Here is a 14625-nt window from a genome sequence, read left to right as displayed (position 1 = left end):
TAGCCGAAGGCTTCACTGGATTTAACTTATATGATGAAGACATATGTGCTAGGTACACACTACAGAGAGGTAAAGGGCTATCAAAACCGGTGAAATAAAAACCCAGTCTTGATAAATACCCACTATTGGCTTTAATAAGGACCATCGGGAATCCATTATGTTTCCTGTTGTATTACCAGATAAACAGACTCTGTGATAGAGCTCACAATGGAGCTTACAACAAATATGTGAACATACCCTAATAAACATTTATTTTCAAGATGCACAAGTATGAATTCCAGCAGGATTTCTTTTATACTGTGCCTGACATAAGCAAATCTCTCCTGTGCTGACATGAGACTCCTGTGTTAAGTGGGCTGCTGACTATCTTAATATGATTAGCAAAGTCAGACCCTTTCTTTTTACATCTGATGCATAGATGTTGATGGAACTGGTCCTTTCCACACAGAGCTGGTCATGTACCAACAGAGAAATTATAAATGTAGCCATTAAAACAATATCCAAAGACTTCTCCTTCCTTCTTTACCCACATCCATGTGGGTAACTACATGGAAAAATCTATTATATATATATTTTACAAGCCAAGCCTTTAAGATTTGTAAGCTAATCAGTGGCAAACGTCAGATTGATATTATAAAGTAAGATATGTAATGCAAAATTGTTTGATTTATAAAACATACAGTAGATTTTTGATTGACATGCTAATATTTTCTTTAGCAGCAAAAAAAAATTGAAGTTCTGCTGGTATGTTTATCACTAGGTCTATAAGTATTCTAGATAAAAGGTTTTTTGTTTTATTTCTAGCTTTGTCTCCATGGTGAATGGATAATCTGAAAATGATTAAAATGTTATTTAAGCATGTGTCCAAATTTGTGAAAAACAAAGTATTTTAAGATGTGTCAACTCTCTGTGTACTAGGAGAATTGTTTCTGGCAGATTTAGTTTTTTCATTTTCAATACTTACTTATGAAATATCTACTACTTTGCTGTATTTTTAAATTTTGCCGTTATGCCTGTGTTTACTACCTCTTTATTCCTCATTGACATGGTTTTACAAGCTGCTCTTATCTGGACTATTTTTATAGCTAATTCTGCTCTAGACTTTAAGTTTGGATATGCCCCATTAAAGGCCCATATGCACTTGACAATTATCTCTCATTGTGATGCTTATCAATTGTGATCACGTAGATGACACCCTCTTATAAGGGATATTACTATGTGTACCCCGATTCTTATAGACTATGACCCTCTTCAACTTTCCTCCAATATATTATAACCAAACCCTTTTCTATTAACTTTGCACTTCAATTCCCACTTTCCTTACTCCAATGTGCCATTAACCCACTTCTACATACTATGATTCTCTTATGGTCTCACTCCTGTACGTTATGACATTTTACCATCCACATTAACCTCAACTCTTTGCATGAGTTGAAATTGGTGAACATGATAAAATGTCCTCTTTTTTAAAGGCTTTATTTCTAACTTTTTAAAAGAGAAAACAATGTAAAAGAAGCAACCAGATGTGTTTCATTGAGCCCTCTGGTCTTTTGCATCTCCAACATTCATTTGGACTTGTGAGGAATACTTTATTAAGTTTAGCAGGGTCCCAGTACCATCTTGATAGGATTTTGTAGTTTGTTTCTTGTTCTTTAATTGATGTTGATGTTTTATGTATTTGCTTAAAAGCTCTACTCCAGTCGTCTTTTGTGAAGTTCTTGTTTAATTCTTCTTCCCAGTGTGTTGTGAACTGTAGAGGAAGCTCAGCCCATTTGTCTAGTAGGAGATTGTAGATCTTTGATATTGAGTGGGTGATTGGTGATGGCGAGAGACACAATTCTTCGATTGGAGTTGGTTTTCTATGGAGATTTAGTTTGTTTTTATGTCTAGTATAAAAGTTCGATAGTTGTCTGTACTCCCATTGTGTTTTTTGGGAGCAAGAGTTGAGATTACTTAAAGACTCTAACGACTTTAGGGAATCTATTTCTGTCATGTCAAGGAATCTTAGAGGTTTTAGGGATTCTCTAAAAGGAAGTAGAAAATCAGAGTTGTTTCCCAGTGGAAAATCTGGGTTGTCAGAAATCGGAGTGAGGGGGCCATTGTTTTCAAATAGTTTTGTTGTATCTACCGGCTTGTGTAGAGTCTTCAGTGTTTGTGCTGTTACCAGAGGCAGAGTGTTTAAGTGATGTTGGAGAAAAATTGAGCTTGGAGACCAAGGAAGACCTAATAGGGGTAAGGGAGAGAGCTGTTCTTCCAGCTTTACCCACGGTTTTGAGCTATGGTGGAACCAGTCTAGGACTCTAGAAAGGTTATCGGCAAGGAAATATCCTAAACTCTAGTTGAGGACAGATGCCAAATAAAATGGTTTATGAGAGATGTAAGTTTGTTGAAAAAGGATTTGGGGAGAGAGAGTGGGATCGTTTGAAACAGATATAGCACTTTGGGGAGGATGGTCATTTTTAAAGTGTTTATTTTTCCCAGCCAAGATATCTTTTTCAATCCCCACTTTGTGAGATCTGATTGGAGATGTTGATGGAGTGTTTTGTAATTGTTTGAAATATGGTGTCTGAGTTTGCGGTTATTTTCACCCCCAGATTAGTAAAAGCCTCTTTTTCCCATGTGAAAGGGTATTTTCTGGTGGGACGGCCCCATCTTATAACCTTTCTGGGAAAAAGTGTGCAAAATCTCCACAGAAATAACAAAACATAAAGTATTCAACGGCCCCTCTATACTACTACTCTCTATACACACCAGACAAACAGAAAATAATGATTACACTTTAATAAATTTTATGTTCACAGCAGCCCGCTCTTTGATTCCCAGATTATGGAAGACCACCAGAGCCCCAACCCGGATGAGCTGGTTTGAGGAAATTCTCCACCTTCAAAAAATGGAAGACTTGACTGCAGAATCCAAAAAAACACACAATAAATACTTAAAGATATGGGCCCCTTGGTTATCTTTTAAAGAATCACCAACATTCTTCAATATAACAGAATATTAACAGAAACACTGACCAGAATCCCACTCCCCCACTTCCCAACATCAACACACCCCTTAACCTCCTAGCCCTTTCACCCACCCTCATTCCCCTTTCATGTTCAATTTTTGACTCTGTTATGTATGTTAACAAAATTGTTGAATCATACTATGACTGATATATCACAACCTATAGAATGTACATTGTCCAATAAAATGTTATGTACTAGTTATAACTTCTAAAAACTCTCAATAAAGCGAGATTGATAAATAAAAGATGCAACCAAAGTAGTACAAAAGTGAACACTAGAGAGAAGGCACATTATTTAAGACACTGTGGTGCATGCGACCCTTTTTTGGTGCAGCTGCGCTTTGCACAAATTAGGGGGCGTGCCATCGGTGAGGCTTACTGACTTGGACCAAGCACCGTATTAAACTTGCAAATTGTGTCGCACCCCCTATGTTAAAGATTCGTGATTTCTGGTACATGATCTTAGTGAATCGCTGCACCCAGCATTATATCACTTTTAGTGCATTTTCCAAATTTCTAAGTAAATGTGCCCCAATGTGTTATAAAACTGGTTCTTACACTGTGACACAAAAACCATACAACCTCATGACATAATCATTTCGTGTCCAACCCATATAAAAGGTGCATTATTTAGGCTGCACATAACAGTTTAACCTCACTGTAACACTTTAACAATCCTTGCTGGCCCTGAGACCTGAGCCAAGCAGTTAGTATGACATTGAACAAAATCACAGGTTTTGCCTCGAGGGAAATGTGAAAGATTTGTCACTTGATATAGAGTCCACCTAGAAGTTGCTGTGATAGTTTCACTGTACATGAATTTTATTTCTCTCCTTGAAGCAAAAAAAATAAATAAAACATAAAGCGTCACTGACAATTTTATTGATGCCATCAGGTAGACATAAAAATTAGAAGCTAATATAAAATCAATGTTATTCTTCATTGTTTAGTTACCCTGATAATAGTAGCATTAGGTCTCCTTTTTATCCATCACATATGATTATTTCTGTTTAATGGACTGAGCTAAACTGGGAAAGGTTGGTCAATGAATGCATAATTTACGCTCAAGGACTTAGTAATTATATTTTCATTGGACTGTAAAACTACAGTATATAGAGGTGTTCAGGTCTATTGTTGTACTTAACAAAAGGTCAAGGATATCATTTTTAGTCTTCTTTTCTAAGGGGCTAATTGTCACAAAATTGTTTAATCAGAGGCTGATTATTCAACTATGATAATGCCACCCATAAATTACTAACTTTCCTATCTGGGAGGCTGCATCAAAGGTTTTCATTATCACAGTTAACAATGACAATTTTACAAATGGGATACAGAAGTATTCAACTTGCTTGGAGACCAGTTTCCGAACCTAAATAGGAAATAGCAGAGAAGATGTAAAATCTGAGCCAATTTATTTCTCTGTTGGCAGAAAGCAGCTTAGGATGCGGTGATTTTCTCTTTTTGTTTTTGCTTGAGCTGTGGTTTATGTTGCTGGCTGTGTTGCGACTCATTCAACCACATGTAGTTCCTCTAAAGCTCTGCTCAAGTCCAGCAATAATAATAATGATAATAACGATCTTTATTTATGTAGCACCATCATATTCCGTAGCACTTTACAAATCACAGCGGACATATACAAATATAATAAAACATGACAGAGGTCCCTGCTCGCAATAGCTTACAGTCTATGAGGAAAAGTGGAGTGACACAAGAGGTAAAAAGAATATATAATGGTCCAGCCATTCTGAGGAGGATCTGGTGATCCACAGTATCAAACACTGCTGAGAGATCCAGAAGAATGAGGAGAGAATAGTCCCCTTTGGATTTAGCAGTGAGGAGATCATCACAGACTTCAGTAAGAGCAGTTTCAGTAGAATGCATAGAGCGGAAACCAGATTGTAGGGGGTAAAAAAGCGAGTTAGCTCAGAGAAAACGTGAAAGTCGAGAATAGACCAGGCGTTCCAGGAGTTTGGAGATGAAAGGGAGGCTCAAAACTGGTTAGTAGTTAGCAGCATTGGATGGGTCCTGAGAAGGTTTCTTTAGTAATGAAGTAACAACAGCAGTAGCAATGACTGCTGGGGGGAGGGACTGTACCAGATGTGAGGGGATGGGGTCACTAATGCAGGTGGTGGGGCGAGAAGAGGAAAGGAGCCTGGACACTTCTTCCCCTGTGACTGGCTCAAAGGAACAGAGTGAACAGTGTGTGGTACCAGAGTGAAGGGGATTTATGGAGTTAGTTCCTGGCGAATGCAGTCGATTTTATCTTTAAAGTAGGTGGCCAGATCTTCAGCCCCCAAGGTCTGTGCCAGATTGATGTACCTTTGGTGTTAGTAAGGAATAAAAAGTATTGAAGAGTCTTTTGGGGTTGTTAGAAAGAGAAGATATTAGGTTAGTAAAATAGACCTGTTTAGCAAGATGAAGAGCAGAGTTATAGAATTTGAGCATAAATTTAAAGTGAGGAAAATCAGTGGAAGTGCCCAATTTTCTCCACAGACGTTGGGCACTCCTGGAGCACTTACGAAGGAAAGGGGTTTGTGGCTTGTGCCAAGGTTGCCTACATTTGTGTCAAAAGGCTCGAACCAACGGTGGTGCCAATGTATCTAGGGCGCTTTTGAGAACATGATTATAATGATAATCAGGAGAGAGAGGAGATGGGATTCCAGAGGGCACATTTGAAAGGAGTTGTAAGACGAGAAGGGGAGATAGTAGAGGGGATGCATTGGATATGAGGGGTGGAAAGTTTTGAGCTGAAAGAAGGAGGACCAGGGTTTGGAGAGATATCACCTGCTGCAAGTAGGAGGAGAATAGACAAAGAAAGAATATCATTAAACAATTTATGAGACGGTGATCTCTGCTTCACAGCAGAAGCAGATGGAGTATGGGAGTTGGATAAGATATAGAGAACATGGGAGGAGTACAATGGTGAAGGAAGGATTGAAGAACAGATGTGAATGGAGGTCACTGATGGGATAGATGGACAAAAGGAAAGGAGAAAAACTGGTAGCATTAGAACAATGACATTAAAGATGTAGGCAGACATACTAGTTAATAAAATTGAGGATTTGATTGTATTTCTTTGCAAGCTTACCTTTGCTTACCTAATAGTTAACTTGCTATGATTGACAGAGCTCTGGGTTTAGGTACTCTGGTGACCTATAAATATCCTGCCCACAGCTAGTTCATTGCTGGTTATATTTTATGGCTAGCTGTTGTATGTTCATCTTTGTACTTCTGTTTTTGCATCTGATTTGTCGCTGTTTTCTTTTTGCTTTTTTATTGCAAAATTAGAGCAAAGCGCACTCAACTTCAACACTTGTCTTTCAGGTTATGGGACTGTCAGAAAGCTGAATAGTGATAAATTCCCCACTAAGAATCTTTGGTCTAGTCTAGATTAATTCTACGTCAGGTCCTGCCTAGACTAGAACTATGACCTAACTAGGGGAGAAAATGGCAATGCACAAGAAATTGCGGTTATACACCAGAAAACTGGCATATAAGCTATGAAAAATGCTCCTAATGAGCAATCTTTATAATTTATAGCTTTTGTGGAAATTCTTTGTACTTTGGGATGTTCTTTGGAGGTTCTCTGGTGACCTATAAATAACCTGCCCACAGCTAGTTCATTGCTGGTTATATTTTATTGCTAGCTGTTGTATGTTCATCTTTTTACTTCTGTTTTTTGGTTTATTTTCTGCTGGTCTTTTTGCAACTGATTTGTCGCTGTTTTCATTTTGCATTTTTGTTGCAAAAGTAGAGCAAAGTGCACTTCACTTCAGCACTACTAATTTGTCACACTCTGCTTTTAGCTAAAAGTAGTTTCCCTCAGATCCCCATAAAATCAGAGTTGTAATCTTGCCTGGTATCTATGCATCTTTGGAGCGAGTCAAGGGGGCGTGCACATATGTCATGTGACCAGGGTGACAACTATACCCCATGTACATATCTGACCACATAAAACAATCATAGCAGCTTCCATGGACTCCTACTCCTCTCCCTGCAGGCTGCTGTGATTTCATGTGATACAATATGCTGTGATTTCATGAGATTTATGCTTGGTGTACAATTTCTAATGCTACAAAAGCTATAGGACCTGCGATGATGTCCCCCTGGTCACATGACATTGCAGCTGCATACAGAGATAGGATGCATTCAGCCCGAGGAATCCACGGCCACCTCGACTCACTGTGGCCATGCTTAGATACCAGGTAAAACTACAAAGTTGAAAATATGGGACTCTCAGGGGAATCATTTTTAGCTAAAAGGAAGGTGTCATTTAGTTGCTAAGGCTCTATGGTAACCTGTCACTACCTGTGAAAAATGGGGTGATGGGTTCTCTTTAAGATTCCTCTTAAAAAAGGCATAAATGCTGAAGCGCTTATCGGGGTGGCAATTGATCGGGTATATTATCTTGGGTAGGTGTTGAGCTTTTTTGATACATGGAACTTTATCTTTTACAATGTGATTGTGCCACTTGTACTTTACTGTACTAGCTAATATTTCACAGTACACTTTGACTGCCATTAGTGTGCCATAGAAGGGTGTATTACTATTGTATTATATGTATTTTATTCATCATTTATGTATTGCTACTGATCAGTTTGCACATTGCAGATTCTTCCATACTTACAGTTTTTTTGTAAAGCATTGTAGAATTGTAATTCAATTTTAATGTATATAATACAGACAGATTTTTTTATTATATCGATGTCATATGTTAGTTTTTCTAGCACAAAGCAAAAAGTATACATTAATAATATCAGAGACCTGGTAAACTACATGCAATTACAGTATTTATTAAATACATATTTATTTAATTTTCGCTGCTGATCCAGGGAATCGATTCCCTAGTGTTTCAATCTATTATGCCTGTTTTTGTTGCTATATAGTCTGAGTAATAATGTGTTTTTTTCACATCTGTATCTATCAATGTACACAGTCAAAACTGCAGGAAGACAATTAGTTCAATTAAAAAGCAGCACAAACTATGAAAAGATATGTGATATTCCTGTGAGCACACAAGAATTTAAAATTCTCTTGTAATTTAAAGGATGCCATGGGATAAAAGTAAATTGACCATGTGGTTATTAGCATTTCAGAACAAGCTGTGCTGAAAGATGGAAAACTATAATTTTATTATTTTGCCAGGAGCCTAGCTCTCTACATCCCAATATGGTAGCATTGACATAAGAGAGAAGGATGGTGTCTGGGAGGAAGCACAAATCTGCTTTAAAATGAAACAAGACACACAGTTCACATTGTTCTGGTTTGTTAATATATGCCCAAGTTCTTGAATTTAGTAGCTTAGCTTACTGTTACCCATATTTGTAATGTATAAGAGGATCAGAACATTTAAGCAGATTGGTGTGAAAAGTTTGAAAAGAAGCCAATTAGCAAAATGAACTTCTATGAATAGTGCAGAAAGAATGAAATTAATCATTCTGGATCTCACAGGAGTTTCTGGCCCACTGGGCAGTGGAGGAAATACTTCAGTGGAGCAGAAACTGAGTCATTTCTGCTGACTTAGATAGTTCAGAATTCCCTGATCCTAACACTTGTTTTTCTGCGTTATAGTACCACAAAAAAGGAAACAATAACCAAAATGTAAAAAGCAAAAAATAACACTTTATTAGATCAATTAAAAAATCAATTAACAAAAAAAGTCCACCAATGGCCAAATAACTAAATGTACATGATAACTTTATCATTGCAGAACTGTATAGAGGTATGGAAGGTCTAGTCCTCAGAACAAGTCAAGGTATTTGCTTACAAACAAGTATTGCATATTACCCAGAAGAATAACAGAGGACAATAGAAACATACACAGGTGTATAAAGACCAAAGGTGGACTGCATTATAGTGTTACAGCATTCCAGATGTGAGTTGTGAAATTGGGGCTACTCATATTTAAAGAGGACTGTGGCTTTTGGAATTCATCATCCTCTGTTTAAGCAATTCTGGCCACCTCTGGTTTTACTTAAGTCATTTTACAGAAAAATTCAGATCCTAGATATGACACCTACATAGATAAAGCATTTATGTCAAATTCTATTGATGTTACGGAAATTCCTATGCAATATTTCTTTAAAAAAGTAATAAGTTGTCACAAATGCCATGTAACACATGGGAGAACATGGGAGCATACACCTGATTTGACGCCTAACATTCTGCTACTTTGTACATTTCTTACATACATTGAAAATAAAGACCTTGAATTAACATAAACTGGGGTTGTCTGTATTCCTATATAGCTCTGTCTATTAGCAAGATAATCAAGGGGCATTAATGAAACTAATAACATTATATAAAACAATAGCAACTAATGACAGTTCAGTTATATTATGGCGCTCTATTGGTGGCTCTGTGATTGGACGATATGGGAATCAAGACAGTTATGCATAAATATAACTAATTGTGGGCTATGAAGAGCATGCAGAGTTTACCTCTATTATCTACTGTGTACATTAATATGAGTAAATGCAATGAACATACAAGCATCATCCCCATAGAAAATCTTGCTGTTTATAAATCTGTATGATTCTTATATCTACATCTCATTCATGTATCTAATATTTTCTGGCTTAAATGGCAATTCCTTATAAACTTGTCTAAATTATATATAAGTCTAAGAGCTGATGAAGTACAATAAGTTTTCTGCCAAGGCACAGTTAAGCATGAGTTCGGATTTCAGTACCATGGACAGCTAATTGTGCCGTCTTTTGAATTATGGTTCATTCTTTTTCTAATGTTACCCTTTTTTCACGGTGGAAAGCTATCTTTGGTTTTCCTAGGCAAGCTGTTCAATGTCACGTTAGACAGGAATGATATCTTTTACCTATGATTTATGCAAATGAGAAGATTAACTCATTTAATTTGGTACGCATGTCACATATTAGGTTACCCCTTTTGTTCTTTGAGGTTTATTTCTCCCTAGTATATACTGTTTTTATGAAAACTTGAGATGTACAATCTCTAGTGTAAGACTATAATAATATTTAGGAAGGGGAAAGAATAGTTAAAATACTGTAGGTAGTGTGATAGGCACATCCCAAAAATATTTATTTATACAACAAACCGATAATTGTGGATGTTTAGATTTATCATCATTGCCTTATTTAGAGAGAGAACTTATACAACTGAAAGGGAGATGTTTTGATTTTGGCTGATGTTAGTCTTAGATGATTGGCAGTAGATCGGGGTGGTTGGTGCATCTATAGGATGTGAGAACAGCCCTTTAAAGGCTAATCCTTACGACCCCACAATCTTTTAATAACTTTTAATTCCCTAATATGCAGATTTTCTAAAGAGGCTACTGGGACGTGGAGTAGCCGGAGCTGAGGCTACATGACGCGGCTACTCCATGCCTCAGTAGCCTCTATGATCCTTCCACCAGATATCTTTGGCATGCAGCTACAAGGAGCTGCACGCCCTCATCCACGAAGCCTGACATCTGTGCATGCGCTTGAACAGCAGGCCCCGCAGCTGCACGGTCACTGCTCCGTAGCTGTGCACCGAAGATATCTGGTTGGAGGATCAAAGAGGCTACTGGAGCGTTGAGTAGTCGCAATGTTTAGCATCAGCTCCGGCTACTCCATGTCCCAGTAGCTTCTTCAGAAAATCTGCATATTAGGGAATTAAAAGTTATTAAAAGATTGCGGGATCGTGAGGATCAGCCCTATAGATGCACCTACCACCCGATCTACCTTTATAGGTAGATCCGTGGTGGTAGGTTTCATTTGAAGGCATTTTCCAGGTTAGAGACCTTTAGGAGTTGTGTCCTCGATCACTGAATAAAATGCAGTTCAGTTTATTGTTTGTGGCCTGCATTTGGAAGACATAAAAGTTGATATCTTGCACAACTGCTTTAATATCTTAAATTTAAATAAAATAAAGCAAAATAAAGTGATTTTATTATTTATTTTATTTATGTAGCTGAAAAGAAAAGGGAAAATGTAAGAATGTTACAGAGTAAAAAATCAGTTGGACAAAAAATAAAAGATAAAAAAACATGGGATACCTTTTATCATATGTTCATAAGTGATACCAATTTGTTACTTATATTTAATTGTATGACACTTAATATTGCTTTAGTTAATAATACAGTATGATGACTACAGGCACCTCAGCCAGCAGCTCCAATATACTCAAGAAGTTCTCATTAATTAGCAAATCCTCTCCAACTTCTTAGACCGGTGGCACAGCAGCTCTCACAAGTCTTACAACAATTAACACTGGCTCAAAGGAACAAGTACTGCAATTATAATTCCTTAAGAAAAATTTAAGTTGAAACACATCTGTCCTTGAATGCCAAGTGAAAGGTGTGTGTAGTAATTTCATGGGTGGAAAAGCTTTACAGCTCATTATCTTTGTTCAGATTATTGTGATGTTAGAAATGAGGCTCTGTAATTGAAGTCAACCAAGGATAAAAGTTGTTTTCAAGCTCCAAAGATGGAAGCCGCTGCAACCAATCAATAGCCATATTTAAACAGAATCATTTTTACTGATCAATGGCAGCAATGGCTTTGTGACTAAATTTTTATAGCCACAGCTATATAACCATTAGATTGGTATTATTCTAATTAACTCCTATAGCGCGGTCGAGTCAAGACGACATTTCTCTCTAGTAATTAAACATGGAATTGTGAGGCTTTTTATCTGCGCCTTGCTAGCTTGTTATAGATTTTATTATGTGTCCTGCATCAGAACCATGTTTAGAGATGATATTAGTGGTGACTTCTCTGAGTAGCGTGGAAAGTGCTGTTAAATGTATGTTATTAGATGCTGATTACATTGTGGTCTGGCCTTGGGGCTACTTACTAATGCTAATTATTTAATGTATGAAGACAGCTTTAGCTATCTAATACCGGTACCACCAATGCAAAACAACAATATGTGAACATTCCCAAAGAGCATTGAGTATCTTATGGTCTGGCCTAAGAGACATTTTTCATCAGCATTATAAAAGTTCTGCTTATTTTATTACACTGGGGAACAATTTTTAGAATAATTCCTGATTTTCAAACGATAGATTTCTTCTATCTTGTCTTTCTTTTTTATCTCCAACACTTATCTTAATGTGACCACTCTAGGTTGGAATGAGTCTGGATCCAGGGAAGCACTAGTTGTCTCCTAATGGCTGAGAGCAAACCTCCCTCAAATAGGAATTGGTCGGGGACAATTTTGGAGACCAGTGACAAGTTCATACTTGTCTAGGCTATTTCTTGGAAACACACAAGCACAGAATTCAGACTCTTTCACACAAGCTTGTCTGTTGTTGGTCTGCAGCCACTAACAACTTACATGCCAGATTTATGAAGCAATCTAAGCCACCATAATACATCTGCAAGGAGCCTGACAAATTATAAATTCCTCCCATTGACTTCTATTGAATTCCAAGGTCCGCAAACATGAACAAGACACCCTTGCAAATGGGCAAATATACTTTAAAGGGTCAGTATGAAATCCATGGAAATCACAGAAAGCTGAAGAGAAAATGGATGTGTAAACGAGACCCTACACTGACATTGTTTCCAAACTCTTGGAGAGCTTCAAAATGTTTGTTTGCGACATGAGCATTTTCTGCTTTGCCACCTTACCGAGAAAAACTTTAGTGCAGTCAGTGATAAGCAAGGTGAATGATTCCACCAATGGAGGCTCAGTATCCTGCTAGATGTGATGCACATACTGTATGATGCCTGACTATTGTTGGAGCATCAGGTGAGATTCTCTACAGATGGAACACTCCAGGAAAAGCCATAAATATACCTTATGCTACCATGTGTATATGCATGCTTGGTAGCTGAAATTTACTACTCGTACACAGTTTGACTTACAGTAACAAAACATATCATTTGTTGAAATCTAATAACTCCAAATCAATAGATTGTTATATCATATAACAATATATAATACTATAACAATATATGAGTATATTCCGGTAATTTTTCTTTATTTTTCATTTGCATGCATATTTTTGTGTGATTTTTAGGAAAAAAGGGAAGTTATACTGTATTTGAAAAGTTGGCTTGATACAGAAAAATTGGGTCCACTTTTGGATTCAGATGCCAAAAGTTTGTCGAAAAACGAATGTCCGATCTAAATCAAACAAAATTGCCACCCATTGTTATAATTGAACCCTGGAAACCCTTTATATTGATGTATACCTTCCCTCTTGATGTTTTGCAGGAGACAAAGTACTCATAATTATACATTTTTAATTAAATGTTATATTTACTTTATTTTTTCACCATTCCCTTTCTGTTGATGATTCTCTGGCCACATCTGCTTCCACTCCTGTAGAACTAGTGATGTGTCAGCCATATTACTAAGAGTTGACTGTGGATGGGAAAACAACAGCGCTGAAAAAACTGTAACATATTTAACAAGTAAGCATACTGAAAAGTATAACAGTATCCAAAAAGCCCTTAAGAATTAACCTTTTTTGGCCTAAGGTTCAAGTAGTATTATTTTCATTTTACAGCTAATGAAGTTTAATTTATATATTTAAAGTTTGACTGTCAGAATCATCTGCATGTGAACAGGTTTCAGACTTCTGTGCTTTTCAGGATCAGTTCCTAGGGAAAAGCTGAATGTGTCATTTTGAGTTCAGGTTGTGTTTAATTGTGGATTTATTAATGGATAGCCGAACCAGTCAGCTGCTGGGGGCTGTGTCCAGGAACTCCTTTAAATATCTGCCCAGGTCTGATTACCATTTACTGGTTAATTTAGTCCCCTAACAATTGTTGTCTGTTCCCATGCTAATGATATTGCTGTGCAATTCTGTGTATCCAACCTCTACTATGTTTAGTTGATGTTATCTTGCCTCTCGATTTTGTACCTTGCCATCATCTTGGTTTTTATTCGCGGCTCTGCCTGATTTTGCTTACCTGTCTTCTCTGCTGTTTTGCCCCTCTGTGTCTTGTCATATTTCCTGTGTACCCATCCAGTGTAAGGATTGCTGACCAGAAGTCCCTGAGCATTAGGATTTGTGAGGGTTTGGTAGGCGACAAGGGTTGTAGGTGAGTTTACAGCCTGCACCCATTTTCTACTGTCACTTTATATGGTCTCTGAAGGTCAAAGTAATCCATCAGAATCTCATGATCAATACACAGGTCATGGCTAAGAAAACCCCTTCCATTAACAAACACCATATATGTCATATCTACCACTGAAAAGAACATATAGTTGTACTAAAATCAAGTGCAACTATAAATATTAATGGGTGAAATGCATATAAGATCAAAAGAAAAACATGAAACATTTAGGCTTAGAATCATAGTACTTAAAGTGAAGCAGAGTCACAATTTATGACATTTTATTGTAAGGATCTTCATAGACTGGAATTCAAAGTTCATTCTTTGTGTTCCTTATCTGCTCCTGATTTTGAGGTGCCAGATGATCTTTTTCTCCTTTAATTTTTAAAACAAAATTCCTTACCTTGATTTATGTTATCAGATAGCAATGGCTTGTGGGAGCTGTAATGATACCTGAAATTTCAGCAGAGTCCACATGTCTGAGGGTGAAATAAGAAGTTAAGGAAATTAATGGAGAAAACATAAGAAAGCAAAAGCAGTACAAATAAAAGAATATACAAAGATAGTTGCCATTCGTTATTGAAA

General features: G+C 37.1%; 1 protein-coding gene and 1 long non-coding RNA gene across 2 annotated transcripts in view; one reads left to right on the top strand and one right to left on the bottom strand.

Annotated features, from left to right (window-relative positions):
- The window catches only part of ENTREP2 (endosomal transmembrane epsin interactor 2), a 444140-nt gene that overhangs the window by 337769 nt on the left and 91746 nt on the right, over nt 1–14625 (top strand). The gene's annotated exons all lie outside the window — the stretch shown is intronic.
- Nucleotides 14420–14625, bottom strand: part of LOC140127401 (uncharacterized) — a 28890-nt gene continuing 28684 nt past the window's right edge. Inside the window, exon 3 of the long non-coding RNA XR_011854981.1 lies at nt 14420–14519. This is a non-coding gene — a long non-coding RNA (uncharacterized lncRNA). The remainder of the gene's footprint in view (nt 14520–14625) is intronic.

This window comes from Engystomops pustulosus, chromosome 4, assembly GCF_040894005.1.
Source record: "Engystomops pustulosus chromosome 4, aEngPut4.maternal, whole genome shotgun sequence".
NCBI lineage: Eukaryota > Metazoa > Chordata > Amphibia > Anura > Leptodactylidae > Engystomops > Engystomops pustulosus.
Note: the sequence above shows the minus strand (reverse complement) of the source record. Positions and strands in the feature narration are given on the sequence as shown.